This window comes from Mytilus galloprovincialis, chromosome 1 (assembly GCF_965363235.1).
Source record: "Mytilus galloprovincialis chromosome 1, xbMytGall1.hap1.1, whole genome shotgun sequence".
Taxonomy (NCBI): domain Eukaryota; kingdom Metazoa; phylum Mollusca; class Bivalvia; order Mytilida; family Mytilidae; genus Mytilus; species Mytilus galloprovincialis.
This window is the reverse complement of record NC_134838.1, coordinates 130481205-130498289: the sequence shown is the minus strand read 5'-3', so window position 1 is coordinate 130498289 and position 17085 is coordinate 130481205.

Below are 17085 nucleotides of genomic sequence, written 5' to 3'. Positions count from 1 at the left end.
CTGTCCCAAGTCAGGAGCCTGTAGTTCAGTGAATTTCATTGGTTCATGTTTGTCATATTTGTTTTTCTTAAATATTTTTGTTGTAAATAAGTTTTTTAGTTTTCTCAATTGAATTGTTTCTTTTTTTTCATGTTGGGGCCCTTTATAGCCAAGTGTCCTCTTTGCCTTGCTGTTGCCTTTTATAGTCAGGTATTCTATCTGAGGAATCAGTGCTGTTGCCTTTTATAGCCAAATGTTCTTTTTGATGAAGACATGTTGTTGCCTTTATACTCAAGTGTTCTCTTTGATAAAGACATGTTGGGGCCCTTTATAGCCACGTGTTCCCTTTGATGAAGACATGTTGGGGCCTTTTATAGCCACGTGTTCTCTTTGATGAAGACATGTTGTTGCCTTTTATAGTCAAGTGTTCTGTTTGCTGACGACATGTTGCCATTTATAGCAACGTGTTCTCTTTGAAGAAGACATGCTGTTGCCTTTTATAGCCAAGTGTTCTGTTTGATGAAGACATGTTGGGGCCCTTTATAGCCAAGTGTTCTGTTTGATGAAGCCGTTATGTTGCCTTTTATAGCCACGAGTTCTCTTTGATGAAGACATGTTGTTGCCTTTTATAGTCAAGTGTTTTCTTTGATGAAGACATGTTGGGGCCCTTTATAGCCACGTGTTCTCTTTGATGAAGACATGTTGTTGCCTTTTACAGCCACATGTTCTCTTTGATGAAGACATGTTGTTGCCTTTTATAGCCACGTGTTCTCTTTGATAAAGACATGTTGTTACCTTTTATAGTCAAGTGTTCTGTTTGATGACGATATGTTGCCATTTATAGCCACGTGTTCTCTTTGATGAAGACATGCTGTTGCCTTTTATAGCCAAGTGTTCTGTTTGATGAAGACATGTAGGGACCCTTTATAGTCAAGTTCTGTTTGATGAAGACATGTTGTTGCCTTTTATAGCCACGTGTTCTCTTTGATGAAGACATGTTATTGCCTTTTATAGTCAAGTGTTCTCTTTGATGAAGACATGTTGGAGCCCTTTGTAGCCAAGTGTTCTGTTTGATGAAGACATGTTGGGGCCTTTTATAGCCACGTGTTCTTTTTGATGAAGACATGTTGTTGCCTTTTATAGTCAAGTATTCTCTTTGATGAAGACATGTTGGGGCCCTTTATAGCCACGTATTCTCTTTGATGAAGACATGTTGTTGCCTTTTATAGCCACGTGTTCTCTTTGATGAAGACATGTTGTTGCCTTTTATAGTCAAGTGTTCTGTTTGATGAAGACATGTTGTTGCCTTTTATAGCCCCGTATTTTCTTTGATGAAGACATGTTGTTGCTTTTTATAGCCACGTGTTCTCTGTGAGGAAGCCGTGATGTTGCCTTTAATAGCCACGTGTTCTCTTTGTTGAAAACATGTTGTTTGCAATGTATAGCCAAGTGTTCTGTTTAATGAAGCCGTTTTGTTGCCATTTATAGCCACGTGTTCTGTTTGACGAAGACATGTTGTTGCCTTTTGTAGCCACGTGTTTTGTTTGATGAAGCTGTTATGTTGCCTTTTATAGCCACGAGTTCTGTTTGACGAAGACATGTTGTTGCCTTTTATAGCCAATCGTTCTCTTTGATGAAGACATGTTGTTGCCTTTTATAGCCAAGTGTTCTGTTTGATGAAGCTGTTATGTTGCCTTTTATAGCCACGTGTTCTGTTTGATGAAGCTGTTATGTTGCCTTTTATAGCCACGTGTTCTGTTTGATGAAGCTGTTATGTTGCCTTTTATAGCCACGTGTTCTGTTTGACGAAGACATGTTGTTGCCTTTTATAGCCAAGTGTTCTGTTTGATGAAGCTGTTATGTTGCCTTTTATAGCCACGTGTTCTGTTTGATGAAGCTGTTATGTTGCCTTTTATAGCCACGTGTTCTGTTTGACGAAGACATGTTGTTGCCTTTTATAGCCAAGTGTTCTGTTTGATGAAGCCGTTATGTTGCCTTTTATAGCCACGTGTTTTGTTTGACGAAGACATGTTGTTGCCTTTTATAGCCACGTGTTCTTTTTGATGAAGCCGTTATGTTGCCTTTTATAGCCAAGTGTTCTGTTTGATAAAGCTGTGCGAATTGCTTAAAATTGCTTACATCCACTTCATTTCAACTCTGGTTGATAGTTGTCTCATTGGCAATCATACCGCATCTCCTTATTATGGGTTATGATTATTCCCTTCTATATTCTCTCCATCAGAGACATATATACTAAATCTGTCATGATCTGGTTTCCGTATTTTATGATGATTGAAGAAAAATAAAGAAAATATTTTTATTAAATAACTTACATAACAGTGAATAATTACTTATTTTGAGTTACATCTGGTCGAAAAATTTCTCTACCACAATTATATAAATACTACTACTAATATCACAAGTTCTGGACGGAATCATTAATACTGTTACACGATAAATGATATACTAGTAGAACTCAGAATACCATGCATTCTGGGTAAGTTTCCAAAGCTTAAATTAACGCATTGTAGTGGCAATGGATATTCAACCAATGACGTAACAGAATAATTAATACTGCAGGATCGAGAGTGTAGAACTGTCTGGAGAATAATTCATTTTTTTAAATACTGGAGATCATTTTAAAACCATGTCGGAAAAAGATTGTGAGAAATAGTTATAGTGTTGAGCTCATCTCTGTCTGCTAGCCTGGAATAAAAAAAAAAGTAGTTGATAATTCATTTCATTAATGATTTTTAGCTATAATTGATACTGTAAATATTCATACATTTTGTTCTGTTAATCCACATTGATTATTTTGTGAAATTTCTTAAGTGTGGACACAGATCAGTGTGGGTGTTTGACAGTGTGTTATGACAAAAAGAGGTCACTGTTTTCTTTTCCCCAATAGGGCTCTATGTTTAACTGTCTTGCACCTGGAAATACATTAACAAGAGTCTGTGAATTACGCACCAATATTAAGCTAGGAAATACGTCAACAAGAAACAGTGAATTACGTACCAATAATTAGCTAGTCCGCTGATTGTTGTTGTTCTGTGGCTGTGTTTTGTTGTCCAGAATTCTCCTCTGGTTTCTGATCTGTTGTTGTTTCTGTAAAGTTTTTTTCTCATATTAAAGTAATGTAAATGACATATTTCAAAGCTGGGATTCATTTATGTAACTACTTTATATGCGATTGAGAAAAAAGGACAACGTAAAAATCATGATTGGTTATTGAACACAACAGTGTTTCAAATTAAAAATTTGAATCTTAGAAATTCGTATTCCGTTATTTATATATGTTTCAATCATACGGAAACTAAGCATTTAACTCATTAATATTGTTTTTTTCTATTGTTTAACCTCTCTTTTCTGCAGAATTGCACAGAAAGGTGACCATCAGTGTCAGTATTTGGAGTAAATTTTCACGTTTGTTCTAATTCGTATTTCAGTTCATTACAATACCAATAGGCCTCGAAATTGTACAGTATACAAACAAATTAAGTTAACCTTGTATAAAATATGACAACTTTCGTATTTATAATTAGCAATACCTACACTGAACATACTACAAGGACGGAAAGAAGAAGATAACCGGAAATTAAACATTTTAGCATTAAGAAATAACATGCAAACAATGAAGTCCATGATCTGGAAAAATACAGAATACTTCATCTTCGCTGCCAAGGGAATAGGGTATTGGATTGTAACCCTTGGCTAGCGAAGATGACAATACATGTGTGTGTTTCTATGTGAACATGGTGGTGAGAATACTATAGCCAATCAGAGGTTCAACATGCAGTGATATCGGATGTGAATGAGAAAAGAGGGCGTCAACATTTAGGTGTAATATATAACAACTGAGAGGTGTGGTATATATACATAAGTCTAAGAGAAACTGACAACGATATGGTAAGTTACAAAATTGCAAACAGTTCATAAGAGAAAACCAACGGCCTGATTTAAGCTTTTAACATTAAACGAAGAAAAAAAAACATGTAAAACAACCAACATCAACCACAAGGATAATTCAATTTCGCATTACAATGGACACCCAACCTTCCGCCTTACCTGGAGTGTACATTATAAATTTAGAATTAACTGTAAAATAGTATAACGTTGACAAGGGCTTAACATGTACACAAACAACTACACAGTAACAAATCTACGAGTACTTGTTACTGAATGTTAGTTTAAAACCAAATTTTAATTTATACATATACCATGTTAATTATCGACCAATACACCTCCAATGGATTAAGTGTAAAGATTATCCACCAATGTACCTCCAATTAATTAAGTGTAAAGATTACCACATCAGTGAGAAATACATGACCTTACCCAAGAAACAGGATCATAAGTAGTAGTTGCTAGATAGAAATGTTTATTAAGTGATGTATCAAAATATTGAAAATAAAATCAATATTAGTACCTAAGAGGACTTTATTCAATATCATACTATATGTCATCTAAACTATTGACATTACAATCAATATTAATTAGTATTGATAAAGACAATATAAAGGTATTTTACTATATGACATGCTTAATATAATGACTACAGAAACTTTCACCCAGTCATGCATTGAAAGTTCCATGGTTGTGTTTTCTCTATCAGAGTACATGCACGAAAACCTGTTCAAACATGCAAGTAAAAGAAGTGGGGTTGAGAAGGTATAAAGAGGTGTTTACAACGGGATCATACTACCAGCTAGTTTTTCTTCCGTTATGTTTTGTTGTTCTGACGGTTTCGTTTGTTCAGACGTATTGTTTTGTTCTGTTTTCTCTTCTGTCTGTTGCTTGTCTACAATATCAATATGTTATATTCTACTGGACTTTGATATCTAGCATTTTAACTACTATCTAAATGTAGATTTATCAATCAATTGATCTTTGTAAAATGTCCAGTGGCAAGTATTTTATGCACATTCGGCCGAACGAGGACAAATATAAAATAAATAGATTAAGTAATATGTTCTGTAAGTATGGAAAATAGGTATTGTATACGCCTGAAATTATTTGTGACTGCCACTATTAACTGGTATGTCGGGTAGGTTGAAGTTTCAAATGCAAATAATACGATAGCTTTCCAAACCACCACACACAAAGTGGCGGGTCGTTATAAAGGAGAGATCGATACAGTACCTTAAGATATATTACCGACTTTTAAATTTCCTCTAAAACAATTCAAGCTAAAACTGTTGGAAAAGTTATTTGTCACTGATATTTGATAGAGATTTTGGATATAAATTAGTCGAAATACATACACTACAATGGTAATTTGAATACATGACTGATAATAAATACCAAAGGAGTAAAATTCTATTAATTTTACAATCAAATGTTGGAATGAATGAATTTTATGGACTGTCATGTCATTACTGATTTGAAGATACATTGATTTTATTTGTTTATTTGGTGTTATGCCTAGTAGGAGTCTGTCAGTGTTTAGACTGTAATCATACATATAGGTCATCAATATTACTAATTTGTTCACAGGAATCGAGTTTAACTAGCGTTCACAGCGGAAGAATCCTTATAAATTGTCTTAAACTTACTAGCGATCAAAAGAAGAATCCTCAAAAATTGTTAAACTGGCGACTAAAGGAGAGTCCTTGTTTTTGTTAAAGTTAGTTGAGGGGAACCGTAAACATAATCGACAGATGATGTGCATGTCTACACAATATAACTGTCATATTAGTACTGCAACCAGAGTTCATTTTTTAAAACTTTAATGGTCCGGAAGAACACACACCTAAATTATATATCGACGGAAAGAGGAAAACGTGTTTAATAAGAAAAGTTGGGTCGTAAAAATCCAGAGTGGTCACAATTTTGTGAAATTGAGGTCAAAGGTCAGACCTAAAAATATCAACATTTCAACCACAAGGACAAAAAGGAGAAATATTCTGATATTTATTCAATAGAATGCTACAAAAACGATTCAATCATAAGCATATGGTATAAACGATGATAAAACGACAAATTTGACTACTTATATGAAAAGCTGCCATTGAAAAATGGCGTTGATTTGAAACCTTCTGATTTTTTTCCATTTAAGACATAGCAAAAGAAGAAGTGGCCTTGACCTTTTCACATCCATAAACGTTCATATTGTGTATAGTATTTCACTATAGTATATTACAGAATTATTTTCTAAAGTATAAAACACCAGTTTATCAAATTATTTCAATATTTTTTCTATCTTTGAAAAACACAAAATTCAAGCGCTGAAACAGTGTTTTTAATTTTGCATCTTAAAGGTTGTGTATTTTGTGAAAATTAGTACCTAGTTATAGATAAATACATATTTTGTATTTGCAGTCTAGACAGAGCAGTTATAACACAAAATATACTATAGTCACACGAGGCGAATGCGAGGTTTAAAAAAAATGAGTGTAAAACAAAGTCAGTTTGGTGCATGAACATTTTTTTAGTGGGATAATCCTGGTAAAAAAGTTAACTCATTAATTTTTTAAGGGAAGGATGAAAAATTATACAATGCAATGCTAATTTTCTAATGTTGTAATACAAACTCGGTCATGATCCTTATATAACTTTTAAAAGTGACACACAATAGCTCAAGTATTCATAAAATAGGGACATGCATCAATCTCTTAGTCATCTAGTCATCATATGCGGATTCAGTACGCGTATTAGCATTACAAGACACTTCCCTTTTTCATAAGAACAAGTTCGGTGTAGGACAGAGTTTGTTCAAAGCAAACACAGTTTTTGAGTACAAATGCTATCTGGAGTATAAATACCATCATGGTTCGGTCAAACTCGTCAGATATAGTCTTACCTTTGCATAGGAAACACAAAAGAAATGTGAGTACAAAGTTTCGATAAATGTTAGTGACCCATATTCCAATATGCATATGCATGATGTATCTGCACTGCCAATCCAAAATGTAATGGGGCGAATGTTGCTACAGAAACGATTGATTTTGTAATAACCATCCATTTGCGAATTTTTGTTATCTTTAGGGACAATATACGGTTCCGAAGCGCCTTTGTGTTATTTTTATCAATTAACTAACAAATGAACTTTTGAGCCTAGGCTCCGTGTTGAAGACCGGACCGAGACCTATAATGGTTTACTTTTATAAATTGTGACTTGGATGGTGTGTTGTATCGTTGGCACTCATACCACATCTTCCTATATCTATATTAACAAGCTACATGTATGCATTTCCATAGAAATACCAAAACGAGGACAAAGCTCATAAGAGCACTGGTGGCAGGGTGAAGTAATTGTTCTTCTTTTAATGTATCCTTAATAATTTCAGACACACCTTGGTGTAATTCTGAAAGTCTTAACATAGACTTCAATTTTCCTGCAGCAGATATGGCATCCCCTAAATTGAGTTCAGAGCTAAACCCTTTATTTTATATCCCTTGGCCCCACTGTGTCTGAATTGTAAGGTGTCACAATATCTAGTTAGTTCTGGAGTTTGGCAGTTGGTAAGCATCAGAGACAATCTTGGGTAAAATTGATCGGTATATATAGAGGATGTGCTACATGAGAAAGGCTTTTTTTTTATGGAAGAACAAATCACATCACTAACAATCGTTATTAATGAACTGACAGCAAGTTCAAATTCTAATTTTTCAGTAACTGTTTTACTTAATTGCACAGGTGTTGACTTCAATAAGTACTTGGTTATGCATGAATAAATGATTACTCACATTAATAAGCACAACTTAAAAGACTCAACACGTTTAGAGGACTCAGTTTTGCGTAGTTTTCTGGTTTTTTTTTTTTTAAAGTTTGTCTTTTACACAAAAACCCTGTTTTCATATCCAAACTACAAGGAAGAAACTGAGCGCGAGATCGTATAAAAGTGTCAGGTTGTGAGGATACATGTTGATCAGTTTGATCACATGTATGGATTTCTGTTGTTTCTAATTTAAAGTTCCCCAAGGGTGACTGGGGAAACGAAATATGGTCACTTGGTCTTCTCCCGACCGGCAGTAAAACGAAGTGGGGCGTCCGTTTGGCTGTGCGGGATGTATCAAGTTCGCAGTCCCGTCCGGTCAGAATGGGGACGTTAAGTCCGATGCCTCGTGTAAAGGGAGTGTCACGTTCTTTGCATGTTAAAACCCTTGCATCAACTCTTTGAGGAGTCCGAAGGTGGCCAAACCTACCTATTGTTTTTATTGTTAACTTGTTCTCGTCCTGAAAATGCATGAAATATTTGTCACTGGACGTTAAGCAACCAACAATCAATCAATCAATGTAATTTAAAGACGCACCAATTTTGCCTTCTGGTGCAAGTCTCATAACATCACTGATGATTCGCCCACGGAAAGCAGAATATTAAGAGAAGTTGGTTTTAGCATCACCTTGTCACACACCAAATCTCTGCGAATCTTCAATAGTACTTTTCCCCGACCACTTGCATGCATATTAATTGCTCTGAGGTTAAACATTGACATACAATGTATTTTCACACAATGTCAACTATAGTCATTATCCGGAAAAACCTCTTATCCGAAGGATTTGGTTAACTTTTATATAAAGTCAAAATTTTATTAACAAAAATATAACTCATTTACAGAAAATACACGAAAGAACTACTGTATATATTCAAATCACACAAAAATAAATTTACTTCTCCTACAAAATCTACATAATCACAATTGATGGTGAAGGAAAAATAAATGGTGGAGCTGATTGACGGATAGGAAATTTCCGTAATTAAAAAAGGTACAAATGATATTTTTATATTTGAGTTTTTGACAAAATTGTTTGGAATTTGCCCAACAAAATTTGCATGCAGTATCGCAATAATATGTTTTGTCCTCTCAAATGTCAAATACTATTTTTGAATCATATGTTTTCTCGTTTTCAAAGAAAAACGCGTTAAATTTCTACCTAAAAAACAGCTAACTTCAAGTTAGAAAGATTTTACTTGGAGATGGTATTATATTTATGTCTTCATCATTCCGATGATCCTTAATGATATGTGCATAAAAAATATTTACGAAAATAGCGGGAAATTTAACCAAAAAATATATTTTTGGATTTTAAGGTAACTACCCAAAACCGTAAATTGAAGGGTACTCCCATTAAAGGGATAAGATACAAAAATGTGACCATAGAAACTTTTTACGACCCGACGGAAATTAAAATATAGATATTATTCTATCATTTAAAACAATTTGCAGCCGTGTGTTATTCCGGACCATTAAACTCCTTAACTAAGCGTCTTTTTCGATGTCAGTTGCAGTACTATATAGGGTTCTGTGAATTGCATAATTGTTTGAATTGCATAATTGTTGCAGTAATATGAATACTGTATATATTATATCTTGTTTCCCCGAAACGATAGTTGGTAGTCCGATAATTATAATAGATCGTTTTAAACAATCGAATTAAATAAATCAATATTATATCCGAGACATTTAATATATTCCTATAAATCCAGCTTATTTAAATTGTTCAAGTCTATATAACAGATTTAAGGTCAATTGTTTGATTGACCTGCGGTGCGGGTTCATAAGATTGTTATAAAATGTAGCAAGGATATGTAACGTGCAAACTATAAATGCGATTAGCAGTCTGTGTTATAGAAAATCTTATTAGCTTTACATAAATATCAATTAAAATATGATTAATCCTAGACATAATAGGTTTTACTAGATTCTTAACAGATTTGACATTGTTATTCTAGATTTTAACTGAAAATTCTGACTCAGACTATAACGAATAAGTCTTAAACAGCAATTTTAGGACATGTATTACACGTAAGCGTCAATTATAATGTGACAGCAACCTAACAACAAAGTAAAATTAATCATCTACAAATAACTAGAAAATTGACAACAAAGATCAGTAAACCAAACAATCTGAAAATTATCACGAGCAACATTCGGACACGTTTTGATAGAATTGATTTATCATGTTCATTGAAATGGGCATCAATTAAAAAAAAAGTTGTTGAACATTTTAAAATGATGGGGACCTACATTTCTCAGCTAATAAGTGGCTAGGTTAAACCAGTTTTGAAAGTATACTTAAATCCCTAATTGACTGTATTAGAGGAAGAGCAGGCGAGTAAAAGTAAATAAATGAGAATAATTGGTAATGGAAAAGTTTACAATGAAATTGATTTCAGATAAAAAAAAAAATGAGTATTATGTCATAAAACAACTACCTTAAAAATGATTATATAAAAGTTTTTGAGACACTCTGTTTGAAGTTTCATACAGTCCTAAAATACTCTATTATGTGCTCTTAGAGTACGACTGACAAAAACAACTCTTTAATAATACATTATATATATAGTAACATGTACGATCATGTACTATAAATGAAGTTATTTAAACAAGAAATCGTTGAAATATGAACCATAAATGTTCATATATAAATTTTCCTATATTACTGTTACCCCCTGGGTAGATAATATCCTGTTTAAACCTTGACATTTCATTACAGTATATGCAATCCATATGTACTGTAGATGGGAACCAACCTTCAGTTGTCTCGATACTTGGGTATGACGAAGGGAGACGTGAATTATACGATTGGAAAAATCACCCCAACAACACTAACTCGTTACTTGAGTATATATAAAGGGTGATGTGTGGTATATGTGACGAAAAATCACCCCAACAACACAGAGCTCGTTGAACGAGTATGAATATAGAGAGACGTAAGCTATACGCCAAGAAAAAGCGCACCAACAACACAAAGTAACTTAAGAATATAAAGAGGTATACTTTAAGTCTACAAATAATGGACCGGTGACTGTGCAATATATTAACCTCCTAATCCAAATCACCAAGATTCTTAATCTAAAATTGATTAATTGGTTTAAACCAATAAAAATCTGTCATCGACACAAAATTCATCATATAACGAAAGCATTAACATATACCATAAGATTATAGGTTTTATCTAGTTAAAACATATTGTCCCCTCAGTTTTGTTAGTAGGCTGAGCAGAAAGTTAACAGGGTGAATCGTAGGGTCCCTTTTTGCCAGTAACCAGGGCAGGGTACAACATATAGTCACCATATATATGTCAGTAGTCTGAGCAGCTGGTGGACAGGATAAAACATAGGTTCCCCTTTTGTCAGTAAACTGAGTAGGATGTTGACCAGGATAAACTTATAGGGTCCCCTTTAGTCTGTAACCATAGCAGGAAGTTGGGTAGGGTGAAGTCATAGGGTCCTATTGTGCTTGTAACATGACCAGGGTGAAACATGCGGTCCCCTTTTGTCAGTAAACTAAGTAGAAATTTGAGCAGGATGAAATCATTGAGTCCTCTTTTGCCTGTAGGCTGAGAAAGATTCGGTCCCCGTGTTCAAAGTTCAGTAAACCGATCAAGAAGTTGAGGAGGATGAAATAATAAGGTCCTTTTTTGTAAAACGGTAACTCGTATTGTGTCCTCTTAAAGAATAAAATAATAAAACTTTAGATCACAACTGGGGAAATAACCATTTTGTTACAAGAAAGAACACTAAATTATATACGAGTAGTTTGAAAATAAACTATAATAAGTTGTGATGTAGTCAATCTGATGAAAAATAAATGTTTTCGAGGTTTTTTTTACTCGTCTTTACTGGGGAGAGATCAACTGAATTAGTATGAAAAAGTACGTAACATAATTCTTATTTAATTTTTTTATGTAAAAGTATTTACTAAAAGTTATTGAATTGAAATCATTTTTATTTCTGCTTCAAATTTCCTTGTTTGGCCGATGGTGGCTGTATTCTACATAATATCTGGAGTATTTACGGTTTTGTTTTCGGACATATTAAGTTAAGATGACAATGTAAGGACATCATTGACAGTGTTGATCCCTTGTAAAAGCTGTCGATGAAAGCCTGAAATATTTACATTGGAGGTCGTAAAGTTATAATAAATTACTTTTGACTAAAGATTTTTCAGTAAAACTGTAATAAACTGTTCTGATTGTTTGGGTGTTTGTATAACTGTAATAAACTGTTCTGATTGTTTGGGTGTTTGTATATGATTAGTACATTTGATTGTTTGGGTGTTTGTATATGATTAGTACATTTATGACCTCGTATTTGATAAAATTTTATACTAGGCTTAAGTTTGGTTGTAATCCATCATAGGGGTTCAACTCTGCATGACACGGGTTATTATAAAAATTTGCTTTTATTCGCGGATAATAAAGAAATTGCAACGCATACTTTTAATTTAAACTTAAAGGGACATTTGTTTATTGTGGCGTTAGGACAATAGACTTAAAATTTAATTTAGATATATATATATAATATACATTGTGTCTACTGTAGCAATCCAATGAAATTATTAGTCCGTGGAGAGACTCATACCACTCGCAGCCTCCGTCCATAGATATACTAGCCATTAAGTACTCCATCTTTTGAAGGGCATCCATTACACTTCTTATTTATTTTGTTTGACAGGTTTGAATTTCTTATATTTAACATCATTGAGAACAAATTGACAATGGTAGAGAGTAGTGCATAATGTTCTCTTTTTGAAATTCGTCTTTGTTTGTTTTTTATTCTATTGCGTTGCACTTTAAGCAATGTTGGAAAACATATAGCTGGTTTTTTTTAAATGGTATGGGGTTGGTTGTTGGTTATCTGTCTCATAGACGTAAAAACCTCACATCGTTTTTAATTCTGGTTTAAACAAAACAAATTATCGAGTCGCAAATCAGCCTTTGGAAGCCTAAAGGAGGAAATGATATTTATAGCGCTATTCCCTGAATCCTAATGGTTTTATTTTTATAGTGCCACATGTACCACTAAACAGTAGAGTTTATCATAAACATCAGAAAATTTCCATCCCCCAAAACACGAGAAAAAAATCACGTTGTCCAAACAATAGAAAAAATCATGTTCCTGCAGTAAGGAGAAACATTTATACATGCATTTTTTTTCTAAAACAAGGGAAATACAAAATTGAGAGCACAAAAAAAAAAACGTTCCCTCCAAACATACTACCGACCCCGCAACCCACCCCACCCCACAAAAAATCAGTTTGTAATGCACCTTTATATGCATCTATAAGTATTTAACGAATGTAATATTATCCGATCTATACATTGTAAACTGTAAGATACATTATAAATAAGTAATTATTCAATGATCTGTTGTATATTATATTACACTAATAAAACGGCTTACCTGCTTGTCCACCCCCATTTTCCTGGGGTTTATTTGTGGTCCCAGATTCGGCGGTCTTTGTATTACTACAGCCCATTTTTTAGATGTTAATCCTAACTGTCCCGAATTGCAAGTGGACTCCAGGTACAAAAGTTGTTGTCTTGTTTCTATGACAACACAGGTATCTTAAATTGATGGGAGAATAAGTCATTAAACATATTTCAATACATGTCGATTTTCATAACAACGGAGAAATACACTTAAAAATTAAGTATTTTGTTTTTTACAATTCTGATGAATTATTCAATGGAAGTTTGTTGCAGTACGACTTTGTCGCAACTTTTGACGTAATAGATAAAATATTAAATATGACACGAAAATAATTACAAATAAATCAATGATTTAAAGTCATTGTAATAAAATAAAATCATACTTAAGAAACATAGGATTTCCCGTCTCCTGAAGAATCAACGTTTAAATGCAAGATAGAATCATGTGCCGAACGACTTTAAAACAAATAATTAAATTCCGCCATGGCGTTAAGCAGAATAATCTCTCAATATTGTTTTACGCAGTATGAATCCGACATAATGAACATTGTCTGTAAAATCCTGAGTTTATATTTTTATACCTCTATTTCCCAAATGAATCTACAAAATAGCAAGGTCAACTTTAGTTTAGTTTAAACAATATTTATTCAAAAAGTGCATGAAATATAAATATACAATATAAATACAGGGATTCGGAAACAAGAAAAACTTATATAAATCCGTCAACTTTGACGTAGTGTGGTGGAATATTAGAATGATTACTTTCTTAACAATTTCCAAATTTATCAACGGAATATTTAAGAAGTTTGTTGAAAAAAATGTCCACTCTGACTACTGGGTAGATGGTAACAGTTCGCCAGAAGTGGTATCGAACCAGTGCTTGTAAATAAGTATTTTTTTTTAATAATTTCGTGTGTCCGAAGCATTCTTTTTCGCTTAATTTCAAAACTCAAACACTTGAAAGTATGTGACGTATGAAACCTAAACACGTGGAGAGCTAAGATGACAAAAAGAAGCCTTAAATAGCAAAATTAATCTATATCAGTTTAGCTTATTGTTTTATTTATCAATGACAATATAATTTTCCCAAATACGGTGCTTGTGTGTACACCACTCTAACATTGGGAAAATACAAAATTGGGGAAATATGGTACTACTATATATTTATTTAGCTATGCTGTATCAGGTCGTTCATTTTCTTTTTTACATTTTTTTTGTTATGTCGTGCCCTCTGTAGCTTGTTTGATATACAAGAGAAGATGTGGTATGATTGTCAATGAGGCAACTCTCCATAAGAGACCAAAATGACACAGAAATAAACAGCTATAGGTCATCGTACGGCCTTCAACAATGAGCAAAGCCTATTTTTTTTAGTTATCCTTAAAAAACACTACAAAGGGTCCGACATAACAAAATTGTAAAACAATTCAAACCAGGGAACTAACGACCTGATTTATGGACAAAACTATCAACGAAAACAGATATGATATTTAACAACAACCACTAAATTCCCTGACTTGAGACAGATATCTGCAGAATGTGATATAACTGTGGGTGTTCAAACCTTCCTCTAACCTCGAACGGTGGTGTGTAACAGTACAACATAAGAGTGACAAAAATGGGTCCCAGTACACGGATGCTCCATCCGCACTATGATTTTCTATGTTCAATGGACCGTGAGTTAGGGGGGAAATCTTTAATTTGAAAATTAGAAAGATTATACCATAGGGAACATGTGTACTAAGTTTCAAGTTGATCGGACTTCAACTTCATCAAAAACTAGCTTGACCAAAAACTTAAACATGATGCGTGACGCACGAACGGATGGACGAACGAACGGACGAACGGACGGACGGTACCACGCACAGACCAGAAAACATAATGCCCATAAATGGGGCATACAAATGTTAGAAGGTTATGTTAATAGATGATACAAGTCTTGACAATCAAAATTTTATTTTCGCTTTCACGTCGATTTCAGTCGCGTTTCTATTGAGAGATGTCTTGCTGAGTTAATTATGTATGATTTGTCTAGTTTTCCTCCATCATCTGAATCGTCGACAATATCTGGTCTACTTTACATTAGGAAACAAAATACAACATCAATATTTTATAAGTCAATTATTAACTGGTGGTAGAACATCGCTAAGATACAATGTAAACTATAACATATGTAAATATATAAAGACCTAATTATATGCAAAATAAATCAAGCCTTCATTTTAATGGGATTTTTGTGTTAGTCAGACCATCAAAGTATATCGTTATGACACAATATATGGTGGGATGCAGATTTATCATTTTTATCCCTTGTCATGGAGTTATGAAACGTGAATAAACACAATTAAAGACTAGTGTTTTAGCAGAGATGACCTGAGTACAGGGGTACACAGATACCTTATCGTCTTATATCTACAGTTATATGAGATAAGATTATTTCATGGATTCGCCATGCACATACAAGACATGCCTTTCTATTGCCACTCTTTTTTTTGAATTCTAAAAGTTCATACAAAATGGTATAAAACAAGGAAAAAAAAACATATCTTTATCATTGCCCATATCAACATTTTATCTATGGAAAATAATTTGGCAATAAGGAAAGTATTTATAGAAAATAAAATGCGTGTAAAAATAGTAACTAATTTAAGGTGCAGTTCCTCAGATATATAGTTTCCTTAAAGTCAATGCCGAGAAGAACAACATTGAGGTCTTTATCTACAATCAAAACAAACTACTGGTAATCAACAGAACACTGAAAGATGGTTACTTATGGTCGTAGCCAAACGATTTATCCCAGTTTGTGTTAATTAGATTATTTCCATTAAATAGGATGGCTTTAAATATAATCGTAGTCATACAATATACTAGACAGTGGCGGATCAAGCCATTTCAAAAAGGGGGGGGGGGGTCCCCAACACAGGATAAAGGGGGGTTCCAACTATATGTCCCCATTCAAATGCATTGATCGGCCAAAAAAAGGGGGGTTCCAACCCCCGGACCCCCCCCCTGGATACGCCAATGCTAGAGCTTGTGTTTGCTTTGATTTTTCTCTGAAAGAGGAGTTCTAATTGACGTTGTTGATATGTTCTGAAAAATAGCGATTCGTCAACAGAAGATATATGAGTACTAGTAATTGGGGTACGATGAAGTGTGATGTCTTCTAAGATGAACGATGGCCTTTTCGCTAATGTGCAATAATTCATAGTTATCAATTTGCTATCTATTTTCATCTCTATCTACGTTATTTAGACTTATTAACTTTTTATGATTCGAGCGTCACTGATGAATCTTTTGTAGATGAAACGCACGTCTGGCGCAAATACAAAATTTCATTCCTGGTTTCTATGATGAGTTTATCTACAACCACTGGGTCGATGCCAATGCTGGTAGATTTTATATTCCCCGAGGGTTTCACCAGCCCAGTAGTCAGCACTTCTGTGTTAACATGAATTATCATTGATATGGTCATAATTATATAAATTAACTTATATGGCTACTAGGGTTATCTGCCTGGGATAAGAAAATCCCAAGCATTTAGAATAATTCATACTTTTGCATTGCAGTTAATTTATAAAATAATGACTATATGATAGATATACATGTCAACACCGAAGTGATGACTATAGGATAGATATACATGACAACACCGAAGTGATGACTATATGATAGATATACATGTCAACACCGAAGTGATGACTATATGATAGATATACATGACAACACCGAAGTGATGACTATATGATAGATATACATGACAACGCCGAAGTGATGACTATATGATAGATATACATGTCAACACCGAAGTGATGACTATATGATAGATATACATGACAACACCGAAGTGATGACTATATGATAGATATACATGACAACGCCGAAGTGATGACTATATGATAGATATACATGACAACGCCGAAGTGATGACTATATGATAGATATAC